Source organism: Myodes glareolus, chromosome 6, assembly GCF_982192425.1.
Source record: "Myodes glareolus chromosome 6, mMyoGla1.1, whole genome shotgun sequence".
Classification (NCBI taxonomy): Eukaryota; Metazoa; Chordata; class Mammalia; order Rodentia; family Cricetidae; genus Myodes; species Myodes glareolus.
This window is the reverse complement of record NC_142031.1, coordinates 695,702-716,506: the sequence shown is the minus strand read 5'-3', so window position 1 is coordinate 716,506 and position 20,805 is coordinate 695,702. Positions and strand designations below refer to the sequence as shown.

The window sequence follows — 20,805 nt, the reverse complement described above, 5'->3', positions numbered from 1 at the left end:
TTGTTCATTGAAATCCACTTTAATTCTCCATAACTCCGTCCGGCTTTCCAGAGACCCAGCCTGTGGTCAGCTATCCAGACTTCTCAGTCCAGCCTATCAGCTTCTGATGTTCACTCAACCTCAGGCTCACAGCTTTCCTAAGCCTCCCCACTGGAGATAATTTGCATTGGGATGCCAGTACCACAGAATAAGGAAATCTGTGGATGGAGTTCTGGGCACTCTTGGTCTGGCAGCTGAGAGGTCTGAGCTCAGACTTCCTGTGGGTTCTAATGGGGCAAAGGAGGTCCATGTAGAATGTCCTGGTGGTTGGTAGGCCGCACATTGGATGGTTCCTATTGATGGTAGGAACTGAGGCCAATTCACGATCTACTGTACTGTAAAGGATCCCAGCATTTGGTTGGGAAGCAGGTAATGGATCTGCAAGGAAGACAGAAGAAATTATGGGATCTGGAGAGCTGAAGGAAAAGAGCCTTCTCCTGGCCTCCTTGGGCACTTGCTCATACATGGTAGACATACAAAAAAGCAGGCACATAAAATAAACAGACTAAAAATAAACACATCCTTTTTTAAAAAAAGGATCTGCTGTTGAACTATTTTCCCCTGCACAGGGACCAGCTTTCAGATGCTGATTTAGTGTGTCCTTCAGTGCCTGTGAAGTTTGGGATCCAAGATGCCTCTGAACTAAATCCTTTATACCAAACTCTATACTAAACTCAATAAAACTCAAGGACCCTTCATATAAAATTCCAGGGATCTTGGCATCATGGACTCTTAGTAATCACTCTGAGCAAGCAGCCCTGAAGCTCAACTGGCCCATGGCACCTGACACCTACTTGCAAGAAACAGACCTCCAGAGAGGATAACTCTCTGGGGTTTGGAATAGAAGAGGAGCTGAGTAGGGAAATCCCAGCTGGTAGAACCAAGACAGCTATGTAAATCTGAGGCAAATCAGTCTCAGCAGGCTTCAATTCAGCCTCCTCCCCTTGTAACTCCTCACCTTAAGTTAGCTAGACTTCTGGAAGGCACAAAACTGAGGATGTGGAGTCTGGTAGAGGTATGGGAGGGGTGGCCCCTATAAAGGTGTCTCTGAGTGTTGGAGGTCAAGTTGCCATTCGGTTGAATGAGAGAGGATGCTAGGTGATTGCTCAGCAGGATTGCCACTTTGAGAGCTGATGACCTCCACAGGAGAGCTTTGGGAAGACTTTGTGAAGGAGTGTGAGAGACTCTGGGAAGGGAGGGGAAGTGGATAGGCAGGGCCACTTCCTATTTGGGTCTGACTCGGGGAGTCCTGCTCAGAACTTGACCTCTATCTGATCCCACCCTTCTGCCTCTGACCTCCAGGGTTTCTTGACCTCCTGTGTTTCATCCTAAATTCAAGTGGTACTTACAGAGCAGTTATGTGCATGGCCCAAGATGGGTCCAAGTCAGGCTGGGCTTTGTGCTAATTTGGAATAGCCAGGAGTCAAGGTGGGACTGAAAAACTGAAGCTTGGGAGAAGCACTCATGAAGATACTCAGGGCTCCCACCAAAGAGAATGATTCCTACAACTGAGTTTACTTCTGGGTGGACCTGAGTCAGCTTTGTATTCACCTGGGACAGGTACCAGATCCCGTCTCCAAGTTGATGTGAAAAACAACAACATATTCAAGGCCAATCTTTTCTTGGCTCTGATTTTGCTTTTTGCTTTATTTTGAGACAGGGTCTCATGTAGTTCAAACCAGCCTTGCTCTCTCGAAGTAGCTAAGGATGACCTTGAACTCTTGTTCTCCCTGCCTCCACCTGTAAAATACTAGGATTACAGCTATGTACTGCCTTGCCTGACTTACTGGTCTGTAGTCTTAGCACACAGGAGAGTGAGTTTGATGTTAGTTTGACCTCAAAATAAAACACAACAACAAAAAGTCGCTTTGAGCTGGATGTGGTTGTGCATGCTTATAGACGAAGATGTTCAGGAGGCTGAGGCAGTGGGATCCCTTGAACTGGGCACTAGCTTGGGCAAAATATTGAAACCTTCTTATCTAAAAAAATAATACCATAAATAAATAAATGCAAACAAATAGTCTTGATGCTGAGCCTTCTCCCGAGAGTGAGGAAGCTGTTCAGGCTTTGATCAGAGCTGGAAGAGGAGACCTATCTTTACTTCTGAGGCCAGGTCCTGTGGGCAAATCTGGCCAGTGTCAACCAGTATGCGGAAAGGCTTGCTCTGTATGCCCATGGGTAGTGCTAAGCATTGTTATCTCCTGGTGTCTATACTCCGGTAGCACTGCCACACAGAGAGCTGCAGAGAATCCAGACACAGCTGTTGGAGTCTAGCTTTCCCCACCCAACTCTGGCTTCACCTCAAACCCAAGCTTTGCCAGGGCACAGCGTAGGTACAGGTAGCAGATTTGCGTCTAAAAGCAGCACCTGGAACCAGCATTAGCATCTAATTTGAAAATTCTTAGATCGGGAGAAAGGTATGGGTTCTTGAGCCCAGGTTAGAGCCAACCAATTGATAATAGGGCTCTCTCTCTGTAGGCAGGCAGTCCTATGGAACACTATGGCCTGCAAGGAAACCCTCCAGGCTTAGGGAGGGAGGCCAGCATGCTAGCCCTCACTACTCTCAGTTCTACTGCTCTGAGCTGGGTCCTGGGTCAACAGGAAGCCTTGCTTAGGTGGGGCATAGAGCCTCCTGGTACCTGCTTTTCTTTGTATGGCTTCCCAGTGGCTATACTGATTCCTAACACCCTAGTCAACTGTCTGCAACAGAGATCTGCTGACCTTCTGGAGAAAGAACTGAGACCTCAGTTACAAACTCTCAGGAGGTACTCAAGGCACTAACTAGTCAAGGGCAATAGACACCTTGACCTATCCTTCTGCTGGACTCCTAGGCTCCCAAATTTACATTGATACTTTTACCCAAGCCTACTGAAGTTTTGGGTGCTTATTGAAGATGGCACCAATGCAGCAACCTCTTGACACTTACCGGCTCTTCTGGCCTACCCTCTAACCATTCCTTCCCTAGGTACCAGCCCTTCCTCACCGTAACTAACTCCTATAACTCAGGAGTTAACCCTGTAACTCAGGTGCCCCAGCACCTCCACCACTCTCCTCATGCCTTTGAAGTACCCTGCAGGCTGTAGGTACAGATCAGAATATTTATTCCAGGCCCTAGGTAATTGGCACAGCATGGGGCAGGTGAGGCCTCAGTGCGGTCAGGTGGGAGTCAAACTGAGGTCAGGTAGGGTTAGGAACTCAGTCACCGTGGGTCATACAGGTCTTCCTTTGTCTTCACTTCCAGAGGAGTAAAGACATCTCTCATGGGTCAGGATCTGGGAAAAGCTGAGGCACTAGCCTAGAGGGTATGGCTCAGCATGGTGGATGACTTCTGAGGAAGAGAGAGGCAGGGCCTAGAAGTGCCAGGTACATTGGAGTTGATGATACACACTCCTGGAGTAGAGCAGGGGAGGGGTTCTGGAGGCCCGGGCTGAGCAGAAGCTAAGGTGTCTCTGTGATGATATAGGGAGGGGTTTTTTATAGGCATATGGTCAGCTCCCTGGTGGAGCAGATGCAGGGGTGGGGGCTAGCACAGATAGATGAAGGACGCTTGCTCCTGTTGTGTGAGAAGCTGGAGTAACTCTGCTTTGCGTTAGAACTCTCTTTTCAAATTGCGTTGCAGAGGAGGGAGGCAGAACCATCCAGAAACCCCACAGGAGGCAGGGTCCCAAGCCCCAGAGGCTGAGGCCTCCTCCTGTAGCCAAGCTGGGGAAACTAAGCAGGTGCCCCAACTTAAAGCCAAAGCCCTGTGCCTGGTGACAGAGCTAGACCAGCACTCCCTAAGCCTCAGGTGTCATAGCATGGCCCCTAGGGCAATATCTGATGCAACCCCAGCACAGAAAGGAGACCACTGCGGGCTATGGCCAAGCAGAAGGAAAGCTCTCATACAAAATTATTTTGCCCATCTTTGAGCCCCTTGCTCCTGGCAGTGGGCCAAGTGAGGCCCCTCAGTTCCTTCAGGCACCCAGCTACCCAGAGCCTTAAATCAGCTATTTTTTTTTCTAACTTGGTCGTGGTCTATCCCCCACTCTCCACCCCCACTCCCAACAATTCTGGATTCTTAACGAGACCTCTGGGTCTCCAACTAGTAATTGGTCTCCAGAGGAAAGTGTCATGGAGACAGAGACCCAGGCCTCAAGGGATGGGCGGAGTTAGAAAATCACCACCCATTTTCCACATTTGCTTTTGGTGTCTAATTGTGCTCAGGGGCTGCAACTCCCCAGCACCAAGAAGGCTTGTTTTTCAGAGTACAAGAGTGGAGTGGGCACTCACTGGCTTCCTACTCTCAGACACAAAAGACCGCTTTGCTCTGCCAACTACTCAGACAATACAGGAATCAGGCCTAGGGTGAAAGGGTTGTGGCGGAGGGCTAGGGTTTAGAGTTGAAGCGACTTAACCAGCAAGAACTGTTGGTGCAGTAACCTGAGCCAGGTGCTTGAGGGGTTTCATACTGCACCTAGATCCCAGACTAAGACCTGTGGGGTTGGAGAATATGTGTTTCTGTGCTGTACAGTAGAGTTTGTTTCTAATTGGGGTCAAATTCACATGACATAAAATTAACCATTTTAGGGGGACGATTCATTGCACTTCTACGTTTATATCATTTCAGTAACAACCAGATCCACTTCTAGGGCATTTTAATCACCGGAGAGAAACACCTTATGTCCCTCAGCCTCATCACTTTTTGGCCTCTATCTCTATGGGCTGAGTCCATCCTATGAATAGGTCACAGTACAATACAATTAAGGCTTTTTGTATCTAGCCAGGGGACCCTGAACCCCCTGTGATTCCCATCTTCCTGCAGTAAAAATGTAGATAGTTCTTGCTACTGTTTTTTTCATCCCATAGACCTTGCTTGTCTAGGAATACCTGTGCCTGCTCATGGTTTATCCTATGGTCTGGGAGGGTCAAGAGAGAGGGTTCCATAGGAAACTCCAAAGTTTAACAGAATCAAAGCCGTCTAGTAATGAGAGATCCTAGGCCAGCCTTGTGGTACATGTCATAGTGACAGCAGAACTGTGTCTCCAAACAGGAAGACAATGTGGGGGAAGAATCTGGAGAAACCAGTGTGTGTGGAGAGAAGGACCCTCTGATCCCCCTATCATGAGGCCACCTTTGTTCAAACTATGTGTGAAAATTGGGCATCGAACTATGAGTCCAATAGAGAGGGAAAAACAGGAAGAGAGACAGTGACTTTACAGTCACCGAGTGGAAGAAGTATCATTTTGAAGTTTGAAGACATAAGAAAGACAGAACATGGGGTCCAATTCATGGCAGCCTGGTGTGCACCCCAGGGGAAGTCATAGAGACAGCTCTCAATAATGGAGAGAGCAGGCTCTCAGGAGGCTAGAGTGTGTCCTAGCCCCTCAATTGCAAGGAGAGCAGGTTGTCTCCAGTTGTTGCTGTAGAAGAAAAAGGTTGGAGAGACCGTAGCCAGGGGCAGGGAAATGGTTTTCCTGGAGGAGGCCATAACAATTCAGGGTCTTGGCTAGATCAGACCCCCGGGGCCCTCTCTCCTCCTAAGCTCCGGCCATAACGGAGCAGGCTGCCCCTAAGGAGATGTGGAACTCTGGTCTGATGTGAGCCATGAGAGTTTACTCATAGTGATAGGTATCCCAATCTTTTCTCCTGTCAGATGCCACAAAAATAAGACAATCTGTCCCACCTCCAGGACTCTGGTGAAAGGGGGTAGAGGCTAACTTAACTGCCCATTACTAGTTATGGTGCTGCATAGAACAAAGTGGGGCTGGGTCCCATGACTCTACTGCTCTGAACATGACTGTGTCCTAGCTCAGGGACCTATGTACTAGATTTCCCTCACAACTCATCCTAAAGATCCCTAGACGTTCCTCAAGTGCTAATCATGGTACCATAAATCTGGGCACTCTCTCAGTGACTTCTTGAGATCCTGCCTACCCATGATCGTATGGATTTCTTGTCCCTCTGGAACGTCTGGCATCCTGGGACAGTACCCAGCAGCAGGAAGGAAGCTGCACATGCATGTGCAAACAGGCTTGTGTGAGAAGGTGTGCACATTTGAGCATATGAACATGGCTGTGTACGTACTGGCAAGCATATAGCTACACATGTGTAGATGTTTGCATGAAGGCAGGCACTCAAGTGTGCAAACAGGTTTGTGGTGGAATGTGTGTATGTGCTAGAGTATAAACATGAGAACATAACTGTGTCCATACTGGCAAATATGAAGACATACACTCTTGTGTTTGTACACAGGCAGCCACACCTGTATATATGTATAGTGCCTACCCATTAGCTCTAGCTTGCTGCTTCCTTCTATTGTTAAATGATGACAGGGAAGGAGAAGCACAATTTTGAAAGGCATGAGATAGTGATGGATCCACTTGCTGACCTACAGGCTTTATCATCTTCACAAAGTGGTACTTTCTGTACTCTTCTCCCCAGGACCCCTTGCAGAGCCTGGAATACCACTTGAAAGTAAAAAGTATACCTGATGTGGGATTCCCCTCTGTATGCTATGAATACCATTGGTTAATAAAGAAACTGTTTTGGCCTGATTGGGTAGATAGGCGGGGAAAACTAAACTGAATGCTGGGAGAAAGGAGGAAGAGTTAGGGAGAAGCCATGTAGCCCTGCCAGAGACAGACAGTGGGAACTTTAGCTTGTAAGCCACAGCCACGTGGCTGAAAACACAGATTACTAGAAATGGGTTAAATTCAGATATAAGTGTTAGCTAATAAGAAGCTAGAGCTAATGGGCCAAGCAGTGATTTGAATAATATGGTTTCTGTGTGATTATTTCAGGGCTGAGCAGCTGGGAACAAAACAAGTGGCCCTCCTTATTACAACACATACCTGTTCAGGAAGGGCTCAGTGTCTGAGGAGGAACTCTGGATTCATAGAACTCAGCAGTCAGTAGAGACAATTCTGAGGTGTGCCATGGAAAGTTCCCTGAGGGGAGCATGAGGTGGAGTCTTAAAGCATCTTCTTTAGTAGAGTAGCCTGGACCCAGGGTAAAACTAAGTTTGTTCTAGGGCTCTGGCTCTCAGACCGTGGGTCTCAACCCTTTTGAGGTTGAACAACCCTTTCACAGGGGCTGCCTAAGGCCATTGGAAAGCACAGATACCTATATTATCATTCATAACAGTAGCAAAATTACAGTTATGAAGTAGCAATGAAAATAATTTTATGGTTAGGGTCACTACAACACGAGAAACTGTATTAAAGAGTCACAGCATCTGTACCAAGAAAACACCTATATATAGGCTTCAAGAAGGGTCATTTGGGGTACCCATCCTTTTCTCCTTTCTTCTTCCTTTTTTAAGAGAAATCCCTAGGTAAGGTGGGGAGTAAGAAGCAGAAAGCTACTCTGGGCGATTGAAGCAGCAGGTACCCAGAGTTAAAATGTCCCTTTAATACAACTTTCTTTTTTTTCTTTTATTTTCTTAAAAAAGAAAACTATCTTTTTCATTTTACATACCAATCCCAGTCCCACTCCCTCCCCTCCTCCCATTTCCTCCACCTTCTCCCCTACCCTACCCCCACCCTCTCCTTAGAGAGGGCAAGGCACATTGCTTTGGGGAAGGTCCAAGGCCCTCCCTACTATATCTAGGCTGGGCAAGGTATCCATCCAAAGAGAATGGGTTCCCAAAGAGCCAGTACAAGCAGTAGGGATAAATCCTGGTGCCACTGCCAGTGGCCCCACAGTCTGCCCCAGTCATACAACTGTCACCCACATTCAGAGGGTCTAGTTTGGTCCTATGCAGGTTCCCTCCCTGTCCAGCTGGAGTTGGTGAACTCCCATTAGCTCAGGTAAACCAACACAAATTTCTAAAAAAGGCTTTGATAAACCGAGCTTGCAGCAGGATGGCTCAGATCAAAGATGGTCTATGATTGTACCAGCTGGGAACAGAAATGGGACACACCTCAAAACAGAGCAAATAAGTTTCTGATCCAGAGGCTCAGGCAGGGCTTCCTCTTGCCCTCCAGGTGTCTGTTGTTAACTACATTACATTGAACACAGTTTAAACCGCTGTTTGCCCCTTCTCTCAAAACCACAGACCTGGAATTGAGAGTATAGTTCTGCAGCAGAGAACTTGCCACCTGCCTAACATGTGCAAAACCCATAGTTTGATACACACCACCAAACAACAACAACAACAACACACACATACGCATGTGGTGGTGGGGAGCATGTGAGCTTGCAAGCTATTTAAAACTTAGACACAAACTTACTGTTTCTGAATTTTTGTTGTGGTTATTGTTTTGTTTTGAGACAGGGTCTTACTATGTAGCCCCAGTTGGCCTTGAGCTTACTGTATAGACCAGGCTGCCCTGAAATTCACAGAGATAGTCTTGTTTCCGACTCTCAAATGCTAGGATTAATGGCATTAAAGGCATGTGCCACAACGCTCAGCTATTTCTGGATTTGAACTGGCATTATTTATTTGCCAGAAAGCACATTACAAACGCAATCATCAGTACTGGGGAGAAGGCTCAATAAAGTGTTTGCCACATGACCATGATGATAGATTCCCAGTATCCACGTACAAGCTGGGTACTGAGGCATGTGTCTGTAATCCCATGGCTGGGGGAGACAGAAACAAGAGAATCCCTGGAGATCACCAGCTTAGTTAAATGGGTGAGACTGTGATGTTTGTTGAGAGTCAAACTGAAGAAGAGATCCAGTGTCAACCTCTGGCTTTCATATGCTCACACACACATGTGCACACATTACACTATACATACCAAGCAAACAATGTCATCATTACTAACAGCAAAGGATGTCTTTGGGTATGGGGGTAGAACCCAGGGCCTAGGGCTTGCCAAGAATTTCTAGCACTGGCCTTCACCCCCAGCTCCTACAGAAGACATTTCAACACTAAAAAGCCCAGAACTAGAAGCCTTTTCCTCTGTCTGGGAGTTCCTATTATAGTTCAGTGATCTGACCAAACCAACTAACCAGTAAGCTGGGAGGGTTTTGGGCCCCACCCATGGGAGCCACAGTGAAACGAGGGGGAGTCTACTGGTAAAGCACCACCCTATGCCCAGAAATTGCTCCTAGGGTTGAGATGACTTCAGAACCAACAGATGCTTGTTCTAAATTCCAGGAAGGCTATCCCTTGCTCCTGCTGGGGATCCAAGGCCCCTAGCTAGTCTCTACCGGTCCCCAGCAGGGTCACACACTCTGAAGATCTTTGTGAGGGTTCCTGTGCACCCAGAAGGACACGGCCATTCCAACCAGGGCTCAGGGAGAACACAGAGACTGTCAGGATAAGAGATCTTCCTTTGAATTGCTGCAAAGTTTTCCACATTCCATAGACCCTGGAAACCACACCTACATATCAGAGAGCTGGCTATAGGTAAGGAGGCCACCCTTTCTGTGTTCCCGGAAGGGCTCCCCGCTTCCTCCTCTCCCAGAGACAGGGTTTCTCTGAGTAGCCCTGGCTGACTGGAAAGGCTTTCTACATGTACAGCTGCAGCATTATGTCCAAAGCCTCCAGCAGCTTCTTGCTGACCTCCCTCCCTCCCCTCTTCCTATCCCTGCTCTAGTTCTGTGTTCTCGGGAATGAATAAAATTGCTAATATTCAGTGCCTGGGTATACAGAAAGCAATCTTGAAGGGTTTCCTGGAGGAATGGGGACTTGCCAGGGGTTTCCACCAGCCTGCCGGCTCATGTTAGAGAAAGCAGAGCTGGTGAACTAAGAAAACTTTGGTTAAATCCTCCAACTGGAACAGGTCAGTGGCAGGTCAAGGGGCCCCCAGACCTGTAGGGAGCACAGGAAAGCAAAGTCTTGTCCCCTGGATTTTTGTTTGTGTGGTTGTCCTAACCCTTTCCTGAGCTAAAAGGACTTTGCCCTAGGCCAGCAGGAGGCAGAAAGCCCACAAAGGAGGGTGCTTCCAGGAAGTGAGTTGTGAGAACCTATGCTGGGACAGAGAGATTTTTAAATGATATCACTTGACTCAGACTGCAGATCACGTACACTCTCGCCATAGGGAGGGTGTTTATGTTTGTATATGCGTGCTTATGTATGCAAAAGTGTAAAAGTGTACATGTGTTCTGTGAACATGTGCAGGAAGAGCCCGGTGGCTAATGCCCAGAACAGGAAAAGGACAGGAGTCCCCAGAAAAGGTAGCCTGCCATTCTGTTCCCTTGAGGGCAGGGACCCCCCATCATGAGCCCCTCCTTCCTTCAGGTCAGGAGCTAGTTGGGCGACTCTCACTCCTGAAGGGAGGCAGGAACAGGTGGTGCCACTCTAAGGATGTGTCATGAGGTAGGTGAAGTGGGGTTGAAGACCCCCCCCAAACCTTTTCCTCTGCTTGGGGAGTCCCCACAATAGCTCAGTAGTCGACCAGACCGACTGTCTGAGAAGCTGGGCGGGTTGTGGGCCCCACTCTTGGGAACCAGAGTGAAGCGAGGGTGAGACCACTGGTAACTATGCCCGGTAACTGCTCCTAGGGCTGAGGTGACTTCTGAACCAAGAGAGGGTCTTGCCTGGCTTTCAAATTCCAGGAGGGCAACCACTTGTTCCTGCCGGGCATCCAAGACCCCTAGCTAGTCTCTACTCTTTCCCAACAGGGCCACACGCTCTGGAGACCTTTGTGAGGGTCTCTGTGCACCCAAGAGAACGCGGCCCCTCCCTCCAGGGCTGGCCCCGAACAGAGATCAGCCCATGGCCTGTAGGCGGGGCAGTCTTAGTCGGGCGCACCTGGCGTTTCTGGTTTCCTCCTGCGAAGATGGCTCCCAGCCAACTCGAACTTAACTCAGAGGAGCGGAAGAGGACCGCGCTCCCGAGCACCCCCACCCATTATCAGCAGCAAACCGAGGATTGGGCGGGGCTAGGGAGGCATGAACAGGTGCGCCCTGACCGAATAAGGAGGCCCGGGGCTGCTAGCCACCGTATCCCTTCCGGCCCCACGCTCAATTGCCTGCTCTTTCACTGTTGTGCACAGGGTTGTGGGGTCTCCACAGATGGGGAGTGGCCAAGTCTTGGCCCGGGACTGGTGGGTTTCTAGACTGTCTGCTGGCTGTTAACCAGCTTGTGCCCGCGCCAGCGAGTAAGGGTTCCGTAGCCAGGAGACCGCGCCTTTGTTTGCTTGAGATCCCCACCTGTGTCCAATTAACTCGGACAAATGAAGGCGAACTGGATTGAGTGAGTGCAACCAAAATAAAAATCCACCCCAGGGAGTGGCCAGATCCTTCAGCCACGCAGGCGCCTGACCCAACAACTGGCTCTCTTTGCCTCTGTCACCTTAGAGAATTTTAATATTCATTACTCTAGACCCTACTCTTCAGGCAGGTTTCTGTGTATTAACCAACCCCACCCCCTTCCAGTCCTGGGGCCTCTTTCATTAACCTCTGACCTTCAGACTCTGCTAGGGCCGGGGAGACCACCTGCCCGCTTCTCAGCCTGCCCTCCATTCCCCCACCCTTGGTGTTTTCTTCCAAGAGTGACAGGATGAGCTGAGCCATCAGGCCCTTGGTTGCAGATAGATCCCCCTCCCCCGCTTAGTTCCAGACTTTTAAAACTCTTCTCCCCTTCAGTCAGAATATCCTTGACCTCCCATGCTCTCTGACCTTGCACAGGGTAACTTTTTGCTTTCTCCTAAAACCCATCAGCCCTAGCCTATCCTCCTGGTGTGAACTTTGAGGGTCTCCCCAAGACAAGGTCGTTGGACAGACATCCTTGCTAAGTCCCTCATGCGTCTGCAAGCAGCCTACCCCACTTGGATTCTTAGAGTTTGCTCACCTTTTGAAACCTACTGCTCTGCACCACAGGCAGAGGGTTGAGCATCCCCTCCCCGCAACGGTCCCCCAGGGCGCTAAGAGGCTGGTGGACAACTGGCTCCCCTTGGCCTTGCTGGCTGTCTGTGTCAGGCGTTCAGCATCATCAGGCAGCCAGAGGCCACATACACAGCACTAGGACCTGCTCTCTGACCTGGGCTCAGACCCCTGGATGGAGGAAATCATTTTTAATTTCAAAATTCAAAACTGAGGGCCGGGGTTATGGTAGAGTGCTTGCCTAGCACTGGGCTCGATCCCTAGCAATACCAAAATAAAACAAAACAAAGAACAACTGTGGGAGAATTGTCTGTATTCTGTCAATCATGTTTTAAATAAACGCTGATTGGCCAGGCAGGAGGTGTAGGTGGGAAAACCAGACAGGAAGTGGAAATGATGCAAGGAGAGCAGGAGAATTCTGGGAGAAGGAAGTTGATTCCTCCCACTCCTGCCCAGGCCACCAAAGCAGCAGGATGTGAGCTGCCCCACTGAAAAAGGTACTGAGCCACATGGCTAAAATAGATCAGATAAATGGGTTAATCAAGATGTGGGAGTTAGCCAGTAAGAAGCCAGGCCTAATGGGCCAATCAGCATTATAACTTACAAAGATGTCAGTGTGATTTTTCTCTGGGACTAAATAGCTGGGGGACGGGGCAGAACAGAAAACCCAAATAACAAGCAGGCCCTTCATGTTACAAACAACAACAAAGGATAGGATTTTTTTTTTAAATATAAGCCCCATGAATATTTTGCTTATCACCATAGATCCTTCATCTGGCGTTGGATGGCGATACAGACGGAGACCCACATTGGAGCACTGGACTGAGCCCCCCAAGATCCAAATGAGGAGCAGAAGGAGGAAGAAAATGACGAAGGACTGCGAGGGATGCTATCACCCACTGATACAAGGGGTCGGATCTAATGAGAGTTTACCAAGGCCAGTTGGACTGCGACTGAACGAGCACGTGATCCAACCAGATTCTCTGAATGTGGCCGGATTCTCTGAATGTGGCTGGCCTGGAGTCTTTCTGAGAAGCCATTGACAATGACACTGGGACTAGTTTCCTCTGCATATACTGGATTTTTGGGATCCAGTCTGTTTGGATACTCACCTTCCTGGACCTGGAGGGAGGGGGGAGGAACTTGAACTTCCCACAGGGCAGGAAACCCTGACTGCCCTTAGGGACAAAGAGGGAGGAGGAGGGGGGGGAGTGGGAGGGCGTTGGGAAGAGGGGCGTAAATGGAAACTTTTTATAATTTAATAAAATTACTTTCAAAAAAAATAAATAAATATAAGCCCCAAATTTCTAGAAGCCAGGACTTTGAGCAACACGGTCCTTGTGCAGTGTTCACCTGGATGAAAGCTTCCAACAGAAAAGGTATGGATGGGTAGGGATGAAAAATAACCAGTAATCCCACATTTCACGGTTAGAATTCCAGAAGGCCCTGACCCATGAGACACTGACAGTGTCCGATCAACAAAGAAGAGCCTGGTATAAGAACCTGCACTGTGGAAATCTGTGATCAGTCAGCCCTTTTGGGACCACCCCGACCCCTACTCCCTGGGAAGGTGGTGAGACCTCCTGGTCCTTTCCAGGAAATGGATATATGTGTATGTGTTGTAATCCAGGTCCAAAGCACTTAGCACCTCAGAATGCCAGCAACCTCTGACCTAGTTAGCAGAATAGTCAGGGGGAGAGAAAGTGACCTTGGGAGGGTAGAGGCTCTTGTGGGGACACCCACTTTGGGAGGGAGGGCCACCAGGTAGATGACTTGGTGGTATCGAGTAACAGAGACTGAAGTCTTTTGAAGCTAAGATACAGGTCAGTCAGGGGAATGAAGTCCTTGATTTAAGAAGAACTCCAAAAAGCCAGTCACTTCCTCCTGGGTATTTTTTCCCCCTTAAGACAGGGTTTCTCTGTGGCTTTGGAGCCTGTCTTGGAACTTATTCTGTAGACCAGGCTGGCCTTGAACTCATAGAGATCTGCCTGTCTCTGCCTTCCAAGTGCTGGGATTAAAGGCTTGCACCACCACCACCTGGCTTCCTCCTGGGTCTTATGGGAACTTATGTCATGGGTGTCTTCTTTATGAGTGGATGGTAGCTTCATATGCTACCTTGATGCTGCTGATTTGGAAGGAGCTGGGAGTGTAGCAAGGTGACCCAGGGTAATAACATGGAACAAGGAACAGAAAGACACAGAATTCAGGGCACTGTACCCACACAAACATGTTCAGGCCTTTATGTGATGTGGGATTTCCCTCTGTATGCTGTGATTACCATTAATGAATAAAGAAACTGCTTTGGACCTATAGCAGGGCAGATCTTAGGTAGGCGGGGAAGATAAAACAGAATGCTGAAAGAAGGGTGGAGTCAGAGAGAAGCCCTGTGGCCCTGCCGGACACAAACTCCGGAACTTTAGCCAGTGTGCCACAGCCACATGGCCATATACAGATTATTAGAAATGGGTTAAATTAAGATGTAAGAGTTAGCCAATAAGAAGCTAGAGCTAATGGGCCAAGCAGTGTTTTAAATAATATAGTTTCTGTGTGATTATTTTGGGGCTGGGCAGCCAGGAACCAGTAAGCGGCCTCCTACAACATTTATGAAGTAAGAATCACAGTCAATCAAGACCACTGAGCAAGAATGTGCATGGACAGATCCTGGGAAAGGTGGTAGCTAGCATGTGACAGGACCCTCAGTGACAAAAGCAGGAGGATCTAGGGGCTGCTCAGATAGCCTGGGTTAGGTAAGAATGAGGCAGGTGAGGAGTCCAAGGTAGCAGTGACTAGACAGGAATAGCCAGGGTATGACCCAAGGTCTCAGGGCTTCAGGGACTCACTCAGAGAGTAGGCTGCTGTTACACTGATCGGCTAAAAGTTCTGTAGTAAGATTCCAGCTAACGTTATCGCCAACCATAGACTAATAAGGCAGACTCCCACCCTCATCCTGTTCTCCCAAGTCTTAGAAGACCCCTTCCCACCCAGTGTTCCCTTCACCTTGCCTTCATTCACAATCCAGCTCTAACAATCCTTCCTGGAGCTGGTTCTCTCAGAACAGAACACCTGTTGGGAACACTGCCTCCCAAGAGGACCTCTTTGGATGTTTCCTTCCCTCCAAGTACTCTATGTGGTCTGGTTTTAGGCATCTGTGGGGACCTTGGGGTCTTTTCTGTGTCTGTTCCATGTGGCTTATGATTGTAAGAAATTAATTTCTGCTAGGACCCTTCATGGAGTTCTAGTTTCTGTGTTACATAGCTACACTGAGGGTTTGTGAGGACTATAATACTAGACCACCACACCAATGACCCCCTAGAAGGCATTGCCCCTGCTGAAGGGCTATATGGTCATGCCCTTTAAGGTCGTCTCTTCTGGTGTCTGAGAGACAAATCCATTGTCCGCACAGGACAGCAGAAGGTAGTTTGAAGGAGCACGGTGACAAGGTCTGTTCTGATGTGCTCAGTGGGGTGGGGATGAAGAGATAAATAGTCAGGGCCTTGGACAGGAGGGCAGGGGGGCAGAGACGCTGGCATTTCACTCATTATACTATTTGCATTGTTTCTTGGAAGAACATTTTAGTTTCCCTGACATCAGCGTCAAGTACTCAGTAAGTGGAACAGGTTAATCTTTTCCAAGAAAGACAAGGTGGGGCAGTAGCCCACACCTTAGCTCCAGCTGCAGAGACAGGTAGATTTCTGTGAGTTCCAAAACAACCTGTTCTACATTGTGAGTTACAGGCCAGCCAGGGTTACACATAAAACAAAAACCAGATTCTACTTTCTAGGATACTCCTTTCCCCATCCACAGGGGCAAACTCAAAGAAACTTGCCACATCAGGTCAGATAGGAACTCAGGTGCTAACTATTAATAGATTGAATTGTGTGTATGCACCAAAGCTCTTGCTACCTTTGGAAAGACGGTTTAGCACACACACATACCCCAGCCAGCCAGGCTACTTTGTGTAGCTGAGTTCAAGGCCATAGCTTAATCGTATGAAGGAGGAAACGAAATGTTAAACTGTAAGATTGGAGGTGACTTGCTTTCCCAGGAAAGCTAAGGACTGGAGGAGATAGATCTCTAATAGGCTGGACAGGTGTCTCGAAGTGGTCAGCCAGCAAAGGTGACATCCATCCATGAGGAACTGCCTACTGGGAAGAATACATCAGGATTAGCAGACTGACCAGCCCTAGTCACAGCCCCAGGACCTCTGAATGTGAGTGTGGATCTTGGAGGATGAGGTCTCAGAGTAGCCCTTGGCTAGTCTGAATGGGATCCTCAGAGAGATTGGAACATCCACACAAACACCACAGAAAGGCAGGTACAGAAAAGGAAACCATGTGAATACACTTGAAAATGTACCAGGAAGAGAGGCCTAGAAAACAGCCCTGTCTTGGTCTCAGCTCGTAGCTCCCAGGACTATGAGGAAACAACCTACTATTTCTTAAGTCCCTAGTGTATAGTGTTCTATTACAGCAGCTTCAGCTAAGACATACCCAATCAACCCTGAAGCACTCACTCATCTTCCTAACAGACACTATGGGAAGCTACAGGGATGTCCTCATGGTGCGTAGCCACCTTTACCCGACCTGGAAAGCCTTACTACGACAACTGTGGGAGCATCTGATAGAGCCAAGGTCTACACTGAGGTTTACAAATGCTCAACTCTTGGCTGGTAAACCAGATGCCTTCCTGAGCAAAGGCTATACACTTAGAATCTCCAGCAAAAACGGCTTTGCTCCTTCTCCTTTTGGTCAGCAGATACATCAAAATTGAAACGAGCCATTCTGGGCTCCTCTTAATAGGATCAGCCCTGATACCAAAGGTTCACAACCTTGGGGAAGATTGGCCCTCTGTTTCTTCAGGAATGGAAACCCCTCTAGGCCAGGTGTGGTGCTGTGAGCCTGTCATTCCAGCATTTGGGAGGTAGACAGGAGGATCACAAGTTCAAGGCTACTCTTGGCTAAATACTCAATTCAAGGCCAGCCTGGGCTTTGTGAGACTTGGGGCCCCACTCGCCAACAGGCAGAGCTGGCAAGATGGCTCACCAGATAAGTCATCTGGCACCAAGACTGACAATCTGAATTCAGTCTCTGGGACGCACATGGTGGAAGGAAAGAACATACTCCTACAGGGTCCTTCACTCTTTACATGCATGCCCATACATATGCGCTCACAAATAAACAAACAAATAAAAGCAAATAACAACAAAGAAAATGCAAGTTTCTGAAACTGAGGACAGGGAATTACAAACTGGAGGAGCCGCTGGGCACCTAGCAGAAGGAAGGAGAGAGTAAACCCATGTGAAGGTTCATATTTGTGAAATGTCAGAACTATATTGACAAAAGAAAAGTCCCCAGAAACTCCAGAGGGAAAAACAAAAACCAAGTTTCATATAAAAACCAGGGATTAAAATGTCATTGCCTGTGTCCACAGAGGACCTGGAGAACACCAGGAGAATGTTCACAGTCACAAGACCACCCAGCTCAGCTATCATCCTCATAAGATTACAGAATAGCAACCTCAAAGCCATACTTTTCCTGTATCTTACTTCTAATTGGCTACAGAAGGACTTTGTAGCACTTTGACAAAGAACAATGCAAGAAATATGATCTCCAGATCCAGGGAGTCTGATGAGGGAGGTAAGGGGGTTCTTCAGATGAAGATCTGAGGTCATCTAAGGGTGCCAGCCCCACCCCAGGCACAGGAGGATCAGGCTGAAATTCTCCCCAGAAAGGCCCAGTGCAGACGAATTAGTAATTTGATCAGAGAAAACTAAAACTAAGCAAGCAAGGAAGAGAAAGGCAATTATTAACCCTATGGGAAATAGCACAAGAGTTCAGGTTAGAACAAGTATCAGGAGCCACAGGCCCCTTGAATGAAGATCTTGTTGTCACAAAACCGTTGAACTGAACTCCTAGAATAAGTATGGGAAAGATAGAAAACCCAAGTATTTGGAGCCAAGACAGGAGGTAAGAGAAAGACAAACATGCTCCCACCCAGCTGACGTCAGTGGGTAGCACCTTTCAGTCCTGTCAGAGCAAGCGGCGGTGAATCCCACTAAAGTTGTGGTAGGCATAGGGTGTGGCTGAGAAAGTGTTTGTCTAAGTCTTATAGAATATTTGTCTCAAGCAACATCCACACATAATACTAATAGAAAATGAAAGTAAAAGTTATTTTGGTGAACTCGCTGAGGCCCGAGAGTGGTGAAATAATGCTCCCATAACCTCTGACTAAAGGCCTGCTGAAACTTGACTGAGAACAACTGTTCTTATTTCTGGGGATGTGTCTCTAAATTGCCTGCCCCACTCTAACAATAGACACTGCACGTTCTACACTTCACCTTGTCTTGATAGCTGATATTGTCTGGGTTTCCCCTTTATGGCATATGCTCACAAGGTTCAATTTCCCATGTTCATTGGTCTCCCTATGCCACCTTCCTGGCACAGTGCCCAGAAGCCTTGCGTGTGAGGCCAAGAGCAGTCCACTCTTGAAATACCCTGGACTTTTGGATCCCTGCTAGTCTGAATTTCAACTTTAATAGAGAAAACCTGGGACACTCAATCTTACCCTAGCTTTCCGCAGATCCTGTGATTAAAGGCCAGGTTTAGTACATGTGTGACCTGGTTAGTGGAATAGATAGATCATAAGCACTCCCCTCTGGGTACCAGATAGAGTCTGGATGCAGTTGGACCAGGTGAGGATCTTCACAACCATCTTTTCTCATGGAAAGCTTTAGATCCATAAAACAAACATCAAGTGTTCCAAGACCGCTAACTTCTCCTAGAGACTAAAGAATTACTCCATGGTTTTTCTATGAAAGTTTCTCAGGCCATGGCTTTGAGTGAGAGAGATACATTCCTTTACTGTCCAACTAGACAGGCTCTTTCCAAATAATCCAAGACCACAGTCTGCTCTTCATCCCCACTCCTAAATCACACTGAAAGTGGCTGTAGCTTTCTAGAAGACCCCCCATTGTCCTCTGCAGAAGGTACCTCCACTCACACGGACTCGAGTCCATGTTGGAATCTGAGTGTCCAGACCGGCATGCCCTGGAAAACACCCTCCGACATCTGACCATGCTGACATCTACAAACAGGGCCAGGAAGAAAAGCTTTCAGGGCAGGGCCTTGGTACTGTTCGGAAGCACAGAAGTAACTACAATCCACAGATTATTGTTCCCAATTCCCCCACAGACTCCAGTGGAGTCTCGGTCCTACCTGGTTCTTGGGGATTCAGGTGCCTTGTGGGCTAGCAGGGCCGTCTTATCACAGCCTGGCCCGACGGAATGTGGTGAAAACCTTTGCCTGGTACAACTGCTGCTGCTCCACGGCCCAGGAATTTTGCGTTGAATAATTTTTAACTTCTGCTCTGAGAAAAAACAGGGTTTGTGTATAATGTTCATTGACACAGGAATGCCAAGGGGCTTTCATTGAAAAGTGGAGACTTGTAATAATGAAGAAAGCCTGTCTTGAAGAAACAGCAAAATGAACAACAAAAAAAAAAGATCAGAAGAAAGCAGTCCTGGGGGCTTACACATTCTGCTGGTATCTAGCCCTGGCTGCTGAACCCTGACCGTTTACGATTCAAGGGCAGCAGCTCTCCTTGAAGAAAAACTGAGAACACTGTGGGGGTAGGGGACAACTCCCTTTTCCAGGATAGGTTTGTGTTTCCTGGTAGGAGTGGAAACACCCTCCTCCACGCATTTCTGCATGCACTACTGGTTGTGTGGTCACCCACCCCATTTGGCCCCTAACCCGGTGAGATGTCCTGCGACTTTTAAATATCTTTGTGTTACAGAAATTGCCTTGTCGAGAACCACTCTGCACTCCTTAGCCAACCTTCAGTCTCAGTAGTGGGCACTCAAGGGTCTACCCCAGGAAGGTTAGCCCCTTCTTATCCAATGTTCAGGCTGTATTTGGCCTCCAGATCACGCCTTACTCACCCACTAAGGCTTTGAGCCATCTATTAGTCTGAGCTCCTCTCTGTGCCCTGGTGGGAGTCTAAAGATGATGATGTCCTCAGGACTTCACAGCCAGACAAGTAGGAGACTGCATGTGGCTGCCGTGGTCCCTGTGGCCACTGGCATGGGGAAGTAGTCCATGGGTAGGGTCCATCTGGGACAAGTGTAGACCCACCAAGCTGCAGAAGGCCAGGAGTTCTCAGACAAAGTCTTTGTTCTACCTTTGGAGGGGTTTGTTTGCTTGCTCTGGTACTCCTGTGTTCTGTTCCCTGTGGACTGTCCAACAAGGATCGCTTTAGGTATGGACACTAACACTGTTTCCCTTCCATCTTCCCCTTGCTCACTTAGCATCCATATGACCTCTGAGTTATTGTCAACTCATGTGCTGGGACATTGTCTAGTACAAGGATTTGCAGGGGCGCTCGACCTGTTATGTTGGGTCTCTCAGACTTTCCTGCCTACATAGCTCGTGATCCCACAGACCAGACAAGCAACAGTGCTCGGCCTTATCAACTGATGGGTGTTCTAAGCCCTTATCGGCCTTTTATTTTCATGTCTCCAACAACTGATTCTGGGCCTTTATTCATGACAGTTCCAAGTTCAGGGGCACCCTTTCATGAAAATGCCACTCATGGCCTCTTGCTAGTTTTTCCTCTTTCTTATGGAATTGTGGAACACCCATTGGTCTTAGACAGCCAACTTCAATCACATTTAAATTATTTTTATTACATTGCTTTAGTGTGTGTTCATGTGTGCACATGTGTGTGTGCATGTATTTTAGTATGTGTGTGCCATGATGTGCATGTGCAGGTTAGAGGACAATTTGCAGAATGTAGTTAGTTCTCCCCTTATATCATGTCCTGCCTCTGCCTCCCAAATACTAGAATAAAGGTGTATGCCACCATGGCTGGCTTTACTTACACCTTCTTATTTCATAAGTTTTGGAATTTTTTAGGGCAAGTTTGTTTAGTTCCTGAAAAATTCCAAATGCAGTTTGGAGTAATTCTGTAGATGTCACACTGAGTTGTAGGATCTGGTTTCTAATGGTATTT

At 48.0% G+C, this 20,805-nt stretch overlaps 2 long non-coding RNA genes across 3 annotated transcripts; one reads left to right on the top strand and one right to left on the bottom strand.

The window, feature by feature from the left end:
- Positions 1-19,414, bottom strand: LOC146894062 (uncharacterized). The gene is made up of 2 exons (XR_015001978.2): positions 19,011-19,414; positions 1-417 (listed from the first exon to the last, which is right to left on the bottom strand). It is a non-coding gene; the product is annotated as an uncharacterized LOC146894062 (long non-coding RNA).
- On the top strand, positions 9,070-12,944 carry LOC146894063 (uncharacterized). 2 transcript variants are annotated; one of them, XR_015738013.1, is made up of 4 exons: positions 9,070-9,376; positions 10,211-10,288; positions 10,594-10,871; positions 12,562-12,944. It is a non-coding gene; the product is annotated as an uncharacterized LOC146894063 (long non-coding RNA). The 2 variants fall into 2 exon arrangements; XR_015738012.1 differs by lacking the exon at positions 10,594-10,871.
- Positions 19,415-20,805: the final 1,391 nt, after the last annotated feature.